Below are 13,524 nucleotides of genomic sequence, written 5' to 3'. Positions count from 1 at the left end.
TTGGGCATTCTTGCAATACCTTAACAGTGCTGGAATCTGCAGCACGGTACTAAGGAAGTTAAAGTTTGAATGTAACCACTTTATTTAAAAGGTTTTTTCTTTAATTTAAATGAAATAGGTTTGAAGTAAACATGATTTTGTTGACCATGTTCGTGGATTATAGATACAACATGCATTGGTAGAATCGTGTGATGGTCTTTCGTGATACTTAATTTTTACATATCCCAGCCTCTGTATGTACCTGCATGTCTAAAAAACAAACTCCGCTTTATTTTTATTGAATGGTTTCCAGGACTGCGTGTCTGCTCCTGAGCTCTGTTTTAAGTATGTGTATCCTTTGCTTGTATTTTGTATTAAAAAATAAGAAAAAGAACCCCTTATTGTTGAGCACGTTGGCATTGTCCCCTTTATTTTTCTTTTTTGGGGACATACAAAGCAAGTTATTCTTTTTCTGTATCTTTTTATTTTCTTTTGTAAACTTTTTTTGTTTTGTTTAAAAATTGCTTTATAAAAGGGCTTTTATAACCCCTCCCAAAAAATTAAATTCCTACTTCATTCCATTGTTGTTAGAGAACATATTTCATAGAACTTCAACCCTTTTAAATTCATTGCGACCTGTTTTATGATCTAATATATGGTTTATCCTGGAGAATGTTTCATGTGAACTTGATAAGGATATGTATTCCTTTATTGAGTGGAGTGTTCTATAGATGTCTCTTAGGTCTAGTTGGTTAATATTGTTATTCAAATTTTCTATTTCCTTCATAACTTCCTGTATTGCTTTTCTATTCTTTTTTAAAGTGCAACATTTAAGTCTCCAAGTACTATTTTCAATTCTGACTATTTTTGCTTTGGGTTTGAAGGGGCTCTATTATTAATATATGTTTAAAATTGTTATACTTCCTTGATGGCTTGACCCTTTTAGCAATGTACTGTACTATATCATTTGTTGTCTCTAGTAAAATTTTAGTTTTGATGTCTATTTTTATCTAATATTAATATAGCTTTCTAGCTCTCTTTCAGATACTGTCTCCATGGTATATATTTTAACATTCTTTTATTTTCAATCAATTTGTGTCTTTAAATCTAAAATGTGTCTGTTGTTGAATCATGTTTTTTAAATTAATCTTGCCAACTTCTGCCTTTTATTTTCAGGGTTTAAACTATTTATATTTCATGTAATTTATACAGTATGATTTATGCCATTCTAGTGCTTGTTTTCCATGACTTATGTCCTCTTTGCTCCTCTATTGCTCCATTACTAACTTCTTTCGCATTGAAGAAATGTTTTTTCCTTTCCTGTTTTAATTCTCTTGGCTTTTCTTATAGTACAGTTTAGTATTTCTTACTGGTGATTACTATTAACAACTTAATTTATAAAAATTAGTTTGAATTAATATCAACTTAGTTTTAACAGTATTTAAAAGTTTTGGTGCTATATAGCGCCTTTTCCTTATTTTTCCATATTTTGTAGCTAATATTATCATATAAATCACATATTTACACGTGAACATTATGTATATGCTGATACACTTGATGATGTCCCACAGGTCTCCGAGGTTCTGTTCCTTTTGTTTCACTCTTTTAGTTCGTTCCCCAAACCAAATCATCTCAACTGACCTAATTTAAACCTATCTGCTTTTTATTCTTCCAGTAGAAATCTTTAGCTATATCCCTACTTAGAAATTCTTTTATTCAGTTAAGATAACATCTAACTCTACAATTTAGACTTGTTTCTCATTTATAATCTCTTTTTATTAATATTATTTTGTTCTCACAGTTTACTTTTTTAGATATGATTTTCTTTAGTTTTTAACATTTATAGTAGCTATTTTAATATCTATTGAGTCTAACAGCTAAACTTCTTCAGGGGCAGTTTCTATTGATTTATTTTTACCAGTATATGTGGGCCTGTCTCATAACTTTGTTTGCCTACCTCATAACTTTGATTTGAAAACTGTGCATTTTAAATAATACAATATGGCAACTCTGATAATCAGATTTTTCTCCTCCCCAAGGTTTGCTATTGTTGTTTTAGCTGTTTTTTCTGCTGCTGTTTTGGAGGTTTAGTGGTTTTTCTCAGCTAATGTATTTTTTAACGGGGACACTTCCTGAAATCTCTGCATGCTTAGAATAGTAGTCAGCTAATGTATTGTTGAATCATTGTTGATTTAGAACTTTGAGACTTCATTTTTCTCTTGAAATATCTTGAAGCAGTGTAACCTAGCCTTTGCTAAGAGTTATGGGTGTGTTGGAGCATGCCTTCAACATCCTACCAGGCCGTTTATAACTCTGCCTTAACCTTTACTTGTTGCTTGCAGAGATTTAAATCAAGCAAGAGGTGAGAGTTCAGGAACTTCTCAGGCTATTCTCGGGCATACACACAGCCCTGCACGTGAACGTGGCCTTCTACAGTCCCAGGAATACATTACATTATTTTAAACCTTCCCGTGAAATCTCATTCCTTAGTATTTCTGTTGAATTTGTTTTGCTCAAATTATTATCAACTCCTTGTTAACAGCCCCTCTTGTTAACTGATACCACCAGCTTAGGCAACTGCGATGTTCAAAAATTACCACTGAATACTTTCAAAATGTCCTGGAGATAGGGATATTAATATATCGCGAGCTCTGAGTCAGATCAAATAACTTAAAGCTTTGCGAAAGGAACTTCCCAGGAAACCTCCAGGCATGTCAAGTAGTCATAATTTTCAGGGGAAGAACCTTTAGGGAGAACTTGAAGTGCCCTCTTCCTTTTTCAGCAACTGGAGGCCTTCAAAGGTATCACAGAGATGAGGAAAGACAGGATGAGACAGGGCACTTTGTAATGGCACAAAAATCACTGTTCTTATGGGGTTCAACTGTTTTTGTAATAAATGTTCCTTGTATAGTTTTCAGCTTTGGTTACTTTACAGAATTCTTAAAAAGTTAATTTTGACAATTTATGCCAGGGCCCTTTTTTCTTTTACAGTGGAGTTCATTATTTTTTCACATCTGCCTGTAATTGAGGACCATTGTAACATGGAGGGCATTTTTGCCCTATCTGGAACTGAACTATTATGTGCAAAGATTAATATTATCCAATGTTAATGAATGCCTAGTGCTGGGAAGGCCTCATATTTTAAAGAACGTACTCCTCCTCTTTGAGGTTTTGTTGTCTACCAACTTGAATGCAGAAACATAGTCCAAGTTACCTTCCTTGCCTTGGGCAACTTGAATGCCTGCAACAATATGAAGTAATATGCAGTGATATGAAGTGCTGTGCAGTGAAATAATACATGTTCTTTGGCTCTAGGTAAGAAAACACTTTCCATCTTGAAAATAAAAACAAAGAAAGGAAATGAAAAGAAAGGAAGCAGAGGGCTGGCGTAATAGCTTGTGGTTAAAGCACTTGCCTAGTGTACCCAAGGCCCTAGGTTCAATCCCCACTACCAGCTATAGAAAGAGAAAGGAACCAGGCCAGCTACCAGAAAACTTATCAATGTGTTTCACAGGAGCCATTTTAGTATGTATATCTAAAAGATCCAAAATCAGACAGAACTCTCCCCACTTCCACCAATAATGTGTCAGAGCAACTACGTTTCTCTTCACAGGTTTCAGAGTTGGGTCAGAAGAAATGAGATTTAAAAAGAAAGAAACTCTTACATATGCTCCCCACTTAGGTATGGTCCAGCCATTGGTCTAGGACTGTGGGTAATTATAGGCCAGAGAGCTTTGCTCTTCTTAGATATAAAGGAGAAAATATATGACAGAATATGTGTCAGGATCAGAAGGCACTCAGACCACATACTCTGAATAGTGGAAGATGTGTTGGTCAGTGCCTACAAACCAAAAGTTAAAAGCCCACTAGCAAAAATTTTAGAAATGTCCAATCCAAAAAAAGTTTCACAAAGTTGAGAGCTTATTGAAAGGAGGGTAGGAGATGGGGAAAAACAAATTATGCCATGTACAGGTACAAATTCTCTATGATGAATGTGATCATTATGTATATCTAAAATGTACTAATGAAATCTGATTGAAAAAATATTTGAGAGCCTAATCTTCTTTCTGGACAATATGTACTCATCTTATTTAAGGAATGGGTAGTGCCATGATCCAGCCTACCATGCTACCACAAGGACAGTGACAAAAGCAGATGACAACACAGGCTCCAAAGGAATTCGGTGACCTCAGAACAATAACAAAAAACAGACTCCATAGGGTCTTAGTGCTTCCAGTTCTCCCTTTTCTCAGCTGGACAGAAAATCTGGATTTGCATATCATGACAATCTATCATTTGAGAGACCATGTGAGACATATTTTGTGTGTGTGCGGTGCTTGAATTTGAACCCAGGGCTTTGCACATGATAGGCAAGTGCTCTACCACTGAGCAACATCCCCAGGCATTTTTTGTTTGTTGGTCTTTTTGTTTTCTGTTTTGGTTGGTTGGTTGGCTGGCTGGCTGGGTTTGAGAGACTTGATCTGGGTACCAGAATCATGATGGTAACCAGATTTTCAAGGTAAACTCCTGGTAGATATGATTGGACACTTGACACTTGTTTTAAGTTAGACTAGAAGTATGACTGTGTCCTGCATCTGAAAGTCTGTAAAAGTTTCAAGCAAATAAAGTAGAAGATGGATTTCCCTGATTTTGTCAGTTTTCTTTTGTTTAAGTAATTCTATATGTTAGGGATCATAATTGCAATGACTAAAGGGGAGAAAAATACATGACCCACAGCAGTACGTCCTGAGTCTGAAGAATAGTAAGTGTTCATATAAAAATTCTTGGGATGAGCATCTTTATTTTTTATATCTGTCTCTGTATTTTCTTTCATTTCCTGGCTAAAGACAATTCTCTGTTTTGTATTTAAGCAAGAAAAGCCTCTAATCTCCCTACACATGAAAATAAATTAGCCATGTACAATAACCTATTTGCAATTGTAACCCTTTGTCTGAGTTTTGTGGGGATAAATTTTGGAAATTAACTGGTCATAGAAATCTATTACTTGTATGCACTGTAAATATATCTAACCCAAACAAATAGACATATCATCAAAGTTGGAGGAATATATAGATTTGAAATAGATTTTTCATAGATGAAAGAGCAGAGTTTTGACTTCTAAAGCCTTTTCCTGGCTTGTACAATAATTAATATGAATGAGTTTTTATATGTATTTAAAATCTTGGACTGCAAATGGCCTAAGAATACAAGAAGCAAGGTATAAGAGTATACTTTTGGCCTGTCCATAACTCTCTATATGTGAAATCTGAAAAATTCTTGAGTATATTATTTTTTATTTTTTCCCTTTTAAGAAGTCAGGAAATCCCATGGACTTACCTAAATAGACTAAATGAAAATGTAGGAGAAATAAACTTTTTTACTGGTGCTGTCTCTAACTCAACTGACATATTGATTGGACAAGAACTACAGAAAATAGCATGTAACTGAAATAGAGGGGGGAAATTTCATTTTAACTATAAACTCCTACTTGGATAATCTAGCTTGACCAAGAGGTTAATATGATTCTTCTACCACATGAATGTGTATTATTTTCTAATAAAATAGTTTAGAACACTTCTGCTACTTCTGAAAGACTAAAAAGTACTTATATAAAACTAAAAGAACTAACAAACTCCCAAATAAGGAGGAAATTGATCTTCTGATACTTTAAATGTAAGAAAACGTCTTCACAAACAGAAACTGCCAACTCAGAAACCAACAAGCTTATGTAGTCATATACAGTAGTTGTATGTTAATTTCCAAGGATAAAAGAAAGAAATTAGTACAGGAACCATGGTGGCCATTAGTAATCACAAAAAGCACCATTACAAACTTCTGTGAAGCAGTTTTTACTTTAAAATAAATGTAAAAGTACTAACATACTGTAGTTCCAGTTCATCTGATATACCTGATCAAGATGAATCCTCTCAAAATCAGTGATTTGATAAATTCGATTGCAGAAAAAGCTAAGTGTCTTCTCCCTGATTTTATTATGGTATTTGTCTTAATTAGTTTTGTCATTGCTGAGATAAAATATCCAACACCCACAAGTTTAAGGAGAAAAAGTTTATTTAGCTCACAGTTTGTAGAGGTTTCAGTCCATAATCAGCTGACTCCGAGGCAAGGCAGCCTGGCAGAGGGGCATCGCAGAGGAGAAACAGTCCATGGCAAAGCAGGACAGGCAGGAGGCAGTAAACAGAAAGTCCAAGCAGCAAACCTCTTTCTGTCCCTTATATTGTACCCTAAGGGTGGGTAGAATATGACCCTTAATCCTAGCATTGCACATGAATCAGTCCCAGTATCATACACTGTAGATCTAGCTACTTCTGAAAAACCCTCACCTATGAGTGCCAGAGGATTTAAGGGGACATCTGTACACAAGCCATAACCATATTATAAGTGCAGTGTTGCATTATAGAAATGTAGCAATGTCTTTAAAAATTAATGGGAAGAGACACAGAAAAAGTAAAACAAAAAACTTAGTCACCATAAGAGTTTATTTTTGACTCGTCAACATATAAATATATTTTTCTTCATAAGACTTAGATTATAAAGCAATAAAAGTCTTACATTGCTATGATTTATTTTTAAAACCAATATGTAAGTCTTTAAACAATGTAGCCATCTATCACTGTGTGTGTCTGCCTTCATGTATATATTGAAGTGTATTAAAACTACTTGACTGATTTTAAGAACAGAAGCTTATATATGATAAAGAACTGGTAACTTAAAGAAAAGTGATCTTTGGATTTCTGGCTTATTTCCAACCATAAGAATGCAATATGTTATTTACTTTTGGAATATTCTACCCAGATGACAATTTTTTCCCTCACTCTATCCAAATACAATATCTCTAAAAGGGGTGTTAACTTTTTTGGGTTTGTGCTGGTTTTGCATACTATAAAACTGTATGCAGTTTTTGGGTATAGCTCAGTGCCAGGGGAAGCAGTTAGCATATGCAAGGCCCTGGGAGCAATTCCCAGTGGGAGGGTGGAAAGAAAGAAGAAAAAGAGGGAGGGAGGGAGAGAGGGAGGAAAGGAGGGAGGGAGGAATGGCCAGTGAGTACATGAAAACATGCCTAGCATATTTGGCCATTAGAGAAATACAAATAAAACAAGAGATTCCATCTTAATCCACAAAGAATGGCTATCTTTAAGAACTAAAACACAGTAAATGTGTGGAGAATGGTGCGCACACCTGAAATCCCAGCATTCCAGAAGCTGAGGCAGGAGGATCACTATGCGTTAAGGCCAGCCTGGGCTACAAAGTGAGTTCAGGGCCAGCCTGAATTGCATAGCAAAACTCTGTCTCAAAAAAATAAATAAATAAAAATAAAAATAAGAACAAATATTTGAGAAGTTGTGAGGAAAAAGGAAGCCTCCTATGCTGTTGGTAGGAACGTAAACTAGTATTACCACTATGGAAATCAGTACGGAGATTCCTCAGAAAACTAAAAATAGAGATTTCATTTTACCCAGCCATACCTCTTCTGGGTATCTTCCAAAAAAAGTTAAAGACAACATATCGCAGTGATACACATATCTTCATGTTTATAGCAGCACAATTCATAATAGCTAAGTCTCAGAAGCAGCCTATATACCTATCAACATGTGAATGAATAAAGAACATGTGGTATGTATACACAATGGAGTACTCCTCTGCCTTGAAGGGTAAGTTTGAGTCATTTATGGGAAGTGGATATATCTTGAGACCACAATGCTAAGTGAAATAAATCAGACATACAAGGTTGAACATCACATCATTTCTCTTATATGAGTAATGTAAAGCATAAATAACTTAAAGTATAAATGAAAGAGAGATGACAGGAAACAGGGAGATAGACTTTATGGAGGTGGGAAGGGGATCCAGGGATGGGGGAAATGGGAGGAAGGGAAGATGAAGTAAAAAGGATGAAGATATGTATATGTATCAGTTCCCCGTGATGAATGTATTTATTACATATCACAAACATATACTGATAAAAGGGGAAGTATTTTTGAAAAATAAAATAAGGGTATCCCTCCCTAATCTCTCTCCTCTACCATCTTGAGCTTGGTGCCACCTTAGGAGCCTTCCATAGAACCCCAGATCAAAGCACATGCTCTCTTCTTTTCTTTCTCTTACTCTTGAGCACAAGAACCTAATTTATCAGAATGCATGTAGTGTGCCTTTTTTTCATCCCTGTACCATTTCTCTGTTTATGACCTTCCATAAACATGCTTTTCTCTTTAAAAAAATCAGTCACTTGTGTGTTCCTTGTGGTTCGGGAGACGAGTGGATTTTGAGTAGCGCGGAACACTTGACTTGCAGGCACTGGTTCTCCCACGGTTCTCTTGATGTGGATCAGAATCCTTAACAAGCTGGACAAGCATTTACAATGTGTTGCACCCTGTTCAATAATTGGGCCTACAGTGAACAAAATAAGATTCTCCTAAAAGAGTTGGTGTGCTTGGTTTTCTTAGCGGCTCTGCTCGGCTCGGGACACATAGCCTTCATTCATTGTAGCCAAAGAAAAGAGCCACAGTGTAGACTTAGCAAAGCTGTGCCTATGATTCTCCTCCTATCAGTATGTCCCCTCTTTAAATATCCAGGTGCATTTCCAGCACTGAAAAAATACTTTACATTGGGTTTTTTCTACTGCTGTTTCTCTCAGCCATAGCCATGGGGACCAGGAAATGTCTTCCGACCAGAAAGCCATGAAGTCACACCTCTTACCCTGGCAGATTGTTTTCTTCTATTTCCCTTCTTGCTCTTTCTAGCACCCTTAATATGTTTTTAATCAAGTTTAAAAACTGTTGCCTGTGAAAGGACTTTTCTGACTACTTTATTCTTCCACAATTACCAGGAGCCTCTATGTTGTTTTAAAAGTATAGCAACATTATTATATAGCTACTTCATCACTAAATCCACAATATGAGAAACATTTCCAAACAAGAAAGATGCCAAATGCGATGGCACACACTTGTAATCCCAGCGCTCAGGAGGCTGAGGTAGAAGGACCACCATGACTTCAAGGCCAGCCTGGGTTACATAGTGGGTTCAAGGCCAGGTTGAACTACATAGTGAGACCTTGCCTCAAAAAAAAGAAAAAATCCAAATAAAAGAGAATCGCCAACTGTGTCTGGTCCATTTTATAGGTCAAGTATTCTTAATAGCAATATTTCTACTAGTTTTTTCTCCCAGATAGATAAAAATATAATTACATTCACATGCACTATCAGAAAACAATCTTAGTAGCTTTATTAAAATATATTTCACATAGTCTGATGGGTTTTAATATATTCACAGAATTTTTTTAATCATTACCAAAATAAAACTTTACAAAATTTTTATCACCCTAAGAAGAAACCATATATCTTTATCTAAGACCCTGTATCTCCTCCATCGCTCTCAGACCTATGCAGACAGTAAACTACGTTTTCTCTCTACAGATTATTCTTCCCTGAACATTTCATATAAATTGAGTCAAATGATATGTTTTCTTTAGAGACTTCATACACTGTCTTCAAGGTTAGCATGATGTTCTCACTTAGCCTAATGTCTTCAAATATTATTTATGTTGTAACATGTACAGCACTTCACTTATTGTTATAGTCAAATCCATTTCATTGTATGAATACACCATATTTCACTTATTCAACTGAACATCTGGAATTTTCTCATTTGTTTGAATATAATGAATCAGGCTGCACTTGTGTATAGGTATTTGTATGAACATATATTTTCATTTCTCTCAAGTACACACCTAAGAGTGGAATTGGTGGGTCAAATGAAGACTCTATATTTCACTGAAGAACATCCAGATTCTTTTGCAAAGTGGTTATATCATTTTTTGATTCCCACCAAAAGTATATTAGGATTCTTATGTCTCAACATCTTGAGTAATATTGGTTATTATCTATCTTTTTTATTATAGACATCCTAATGGATGTGAACTAGTATCTCACTGTGGTTTGGATTTGCATTTCTCTGATAACAGTGTTTCTGTGTTTATTGGACATTTCTATATCTTTTTTGGGGAAATGTCTATTCAGATCCTTTCCAATTTTTGAATTGGGTTATGTTGCATTTTATTAAGAACTTGTTAGTGTTCTTTATATAGTCTAGGTAAAAGTCCCTTATATGATCTACAAACATTTTTGTTCATTCTGTGGGTTGCCTTTTCATTTTGTTGATAGTGTCCAGTAAAGCACAATAGGTTTTACATTTGATCAAGTGAAATTTAATCTATTTTCCTTTTCTGCTAATGTTTGTAGTGTCATATCTAAAAAAAACCATTGACAAATCCAAGGTCACATAGACTTCTTTGATTTCCTCTAAGAGTTTCATAGTCTTGTCTTTATGTTTTTGATCAATTTCAGTGCTGTGACAAGTAGATATCCATATGCAAAGGAAAACAGTTGGAGCCCAGCCTACTGTATTCCTTTGCAAATGTATATGCTGTTGTTACAGCATCACTTACTGAAACCACTACTCTTTCTTCACTGAATTATGTTGGCATCCTTGTTGAAATCAGTTAACTGTAAATACAAGTGTTTATTTCTTGATTATCAATTCTATTCCATATCTATAGGTCTATCTTTATTTTAGTGCCATACTGTCTTGATTATTGTTACATCACAATTTTCAAATGAAAAAATGCATCTTCCAATTTTTTCCTTTTTTTATTTTCAATATATTTTGGCTATTCTTTGTCCCTTGAATTTCCATATATATCTTAGGATCATCAAATCAATTTTTACAAAGAAGCCATTGCGATTCTAATACAGATTCAATTAAATCTATAGATCAAGTGGGGCAAGTATTGTCACACTAATGACACTAAGTCTTCCAATCCATGAATATAAGATGTCTTTAAGTATATCTTAATTTTTTTTTTTTTTTACAAAGCATCTCACTGTGTTTCCTAGTCTGGCACCAAACTTCTTAGCCCAAATGATCCTCTTGCCTCAGCCTCCTTAGTAGCCGGGACTATAGGCACATACCACTGTGCCTGGTAATTTCTTGTAGTCTTAAGAATATGTTTTGTACATTTTCTGTATAATTTATTTCTGTATTTTAATATTGTTGATACTCTTGCTTTCTTAATTTGATATTTTATTTTCATGTGGCTACTTTATAGAAGTACAATTTTTGTTTTGTTTTGTTTTGTTTTGTTTTGATTTGATTTGTTTTGAGACAGGGTCTCACTATGTAGTTCAGGTTAGCCCAGGCTGGCCTCGCACTTGCAGCAATCATCCTGCATCAGCCTCCTGAGTGCTAGGATTACACGTGTGTGCAACCACTCCTGGCTTACAATTTATTTTTGTATATTAAATACAATCTAACTTTATTAATTTATCTGCTAAACTCATTTATTAGTTCCAACAACTTTTAGTAGATTCCTTCAAATATACAAAATCACATCATCATCAAATTTAGTTTTGCTACTTCCTTTATAATATACGTGCCTATTGCCAGGCATAGAGGCACATGCCTATAATTCCAGCACTCAGGAGGCTGAGGCAAGAGGATCACAAAAAGCTTGAGGCCAGCCTAGGCTACATTTTTGTCTCAAAATGCCAAAAACCAATACAGATAGGTAGATAGTTGATAGATAAATGATTGATAGATAGAGATAGATAGACAATAGACAGTAGATATGCCTTTTATTTCACTGTCTTCTTTCTAAATTTATGTTTAACGTGATATAAGTAAATTAATAAAGAAAATATAAAAACATTCTTCTATAAGAAAACAATATTTCATAAAAATATTAGAGAATAACAACAGTCAATACACTGTGACTAATGATCTTAAAAGAATAGAACTGCAGTTTAATGTTACCTAGAAATAATAACAACAGAAGTGCTATTCTTGTTTCTATCCTTAGGAGGAAATATCAGTGGTTTGTGACTTTTATTGTTTATTCATATCACATACAAACTACAGGTTGACTTTAATCCAGCTGCAAATATGTTCAGGCCTTCTTAACACTACTTCATAAACACAGATGTGTTTTCATTCTAGGACCAAACCGGAGGCCTTACATGAGCTATACTTCTCTCTTGGCAGAGATAAAAAGCTAGAAGCCAAGCCAAACCACATAACCTCCTTAAATCTCTCCTCGGATGTGGTATATGTCACATGCATTCACGCCAGTAACCAAAGCTTGTCAGTTGAGCCCACAATCAATGAAGAGGGTGTCTCTACTCCTCTCACAATAGGCACAGGAAGTCATCTGGAAATGGGCAGAGATATACAGTTCTCTTACAGGAAAGATAGGAAGAAATATTGAGGTGAATATCAACTCTACCAAGTACAGTTATCACTACCTGTAAGAACTATAGAAATTAACTAAGAAACAAATTCAGTTAATTGTTATAATATAAAAACACAATGAAACCAGCAGGTTTTTTGAGAGCATGACTAGTCTTTAGAAACTGTCCCATGCACATAGGAAAATATGAAAAATTTAAAAATAAGGAAAACTGATGACTGCATGACTTGTCAAATAGCATGGCAGCACATTACCCTATAAGCCTATGAATCACCTGACTTTCTCAAACACTAATTAGGTCCAGAAAGTTTTAGTCTTACAAAGTGAAAGGCTACTGTGCAGGAAACTATTAAGGTGTGATTAACTTGGGGCTGGGTGGAGCTCCTTTTTGAGAGTAATGTAAATTTCAATATATAGTTCCTTTACTTCCTTTGTTAGGTTGATTCCTATGTATTTCATTTTTTTTGAATGCTATTATGAAGGGTGTGGTTTCCCTAATTTCTCTCTGTGAGTTTGTTGTTTGTGTACAGGAATGCTATTGATTTCTGAGTGTGGACTTTGTATCCAGCTACAATACCAGGTTATTAAATCTAGAAGTTTTTTGCTGGAGTTTTGCAGATCTTCTATGTAGAGTATCATGTCATCTGTAAATAATGACAATTTAACTTCTTCCTTTCCTATCCTTGTTCCTTGTCTAATTGCTCTGGCTAATGTTTCCAGAACTATTTTGAATAGAAGTGGTGAGAGTGCACATCCTTGTCTTGTTCCTGATTTTAGAGTGTACGCTTTCCATTTTCATTCATTTAGTATGATGCTGGCTGTTGGCTGGTCATAGATGGCTTTTATAAGATTGAGATAAACACCATCTATTCTGGGCACCCAGGAAGTCTGATTCCCAGGGCCCCAAGAAGAACTTGATGACTGCATTCATATGCTACCACTATTAAAAGCCAGGCCACCTCAAGAGGAACTGCCCTAAGGGGGGCCCCCTGGGCCATGCCCTGAATGCAAAGGTGACCACTGGAGATCAGTCTGCTCTCTGAAGCAGAGGATCCAGAGCTCAGACCCATTCTACTAGTTAGTCCAACAGCCTGTTGCTAAACACAGGTGCAAGTCTCTCGGTCCTTCTTTTCAATCCTGGCCTTCCTTACAGCTGTCACACCTCAGTGAAAGGAGTCACTGGTGAGGAGGTAATACGCTATTTTTGACAACCCTTAGGCTGTAACTACTTGTTAGATCCTTCTGGCATATCTCTGTCTTCCTGAGAAACCACTTTGAAGATACCA

This window comes from Chinchilla lanigera, unplaced genomic scaffold, assembly GCF_000276665.1.
Source record: "Chinchilla lanigera isolate Chin_1 unplaced genomic scaffold, ChiLan1.0 scaffold00072, whole genome shotgun sequence".
In the NCBI taxonomy this organism is placed as follows: domain Eukaryota; kingdom Metazoa; phylum Chordata; class Mammalia; order Rodentia; family Chinchillidae; genus Chinchilla; species Chinchilla lanigera.
This window is presented reverse-complemented; position numbering follows the sequence as displayed.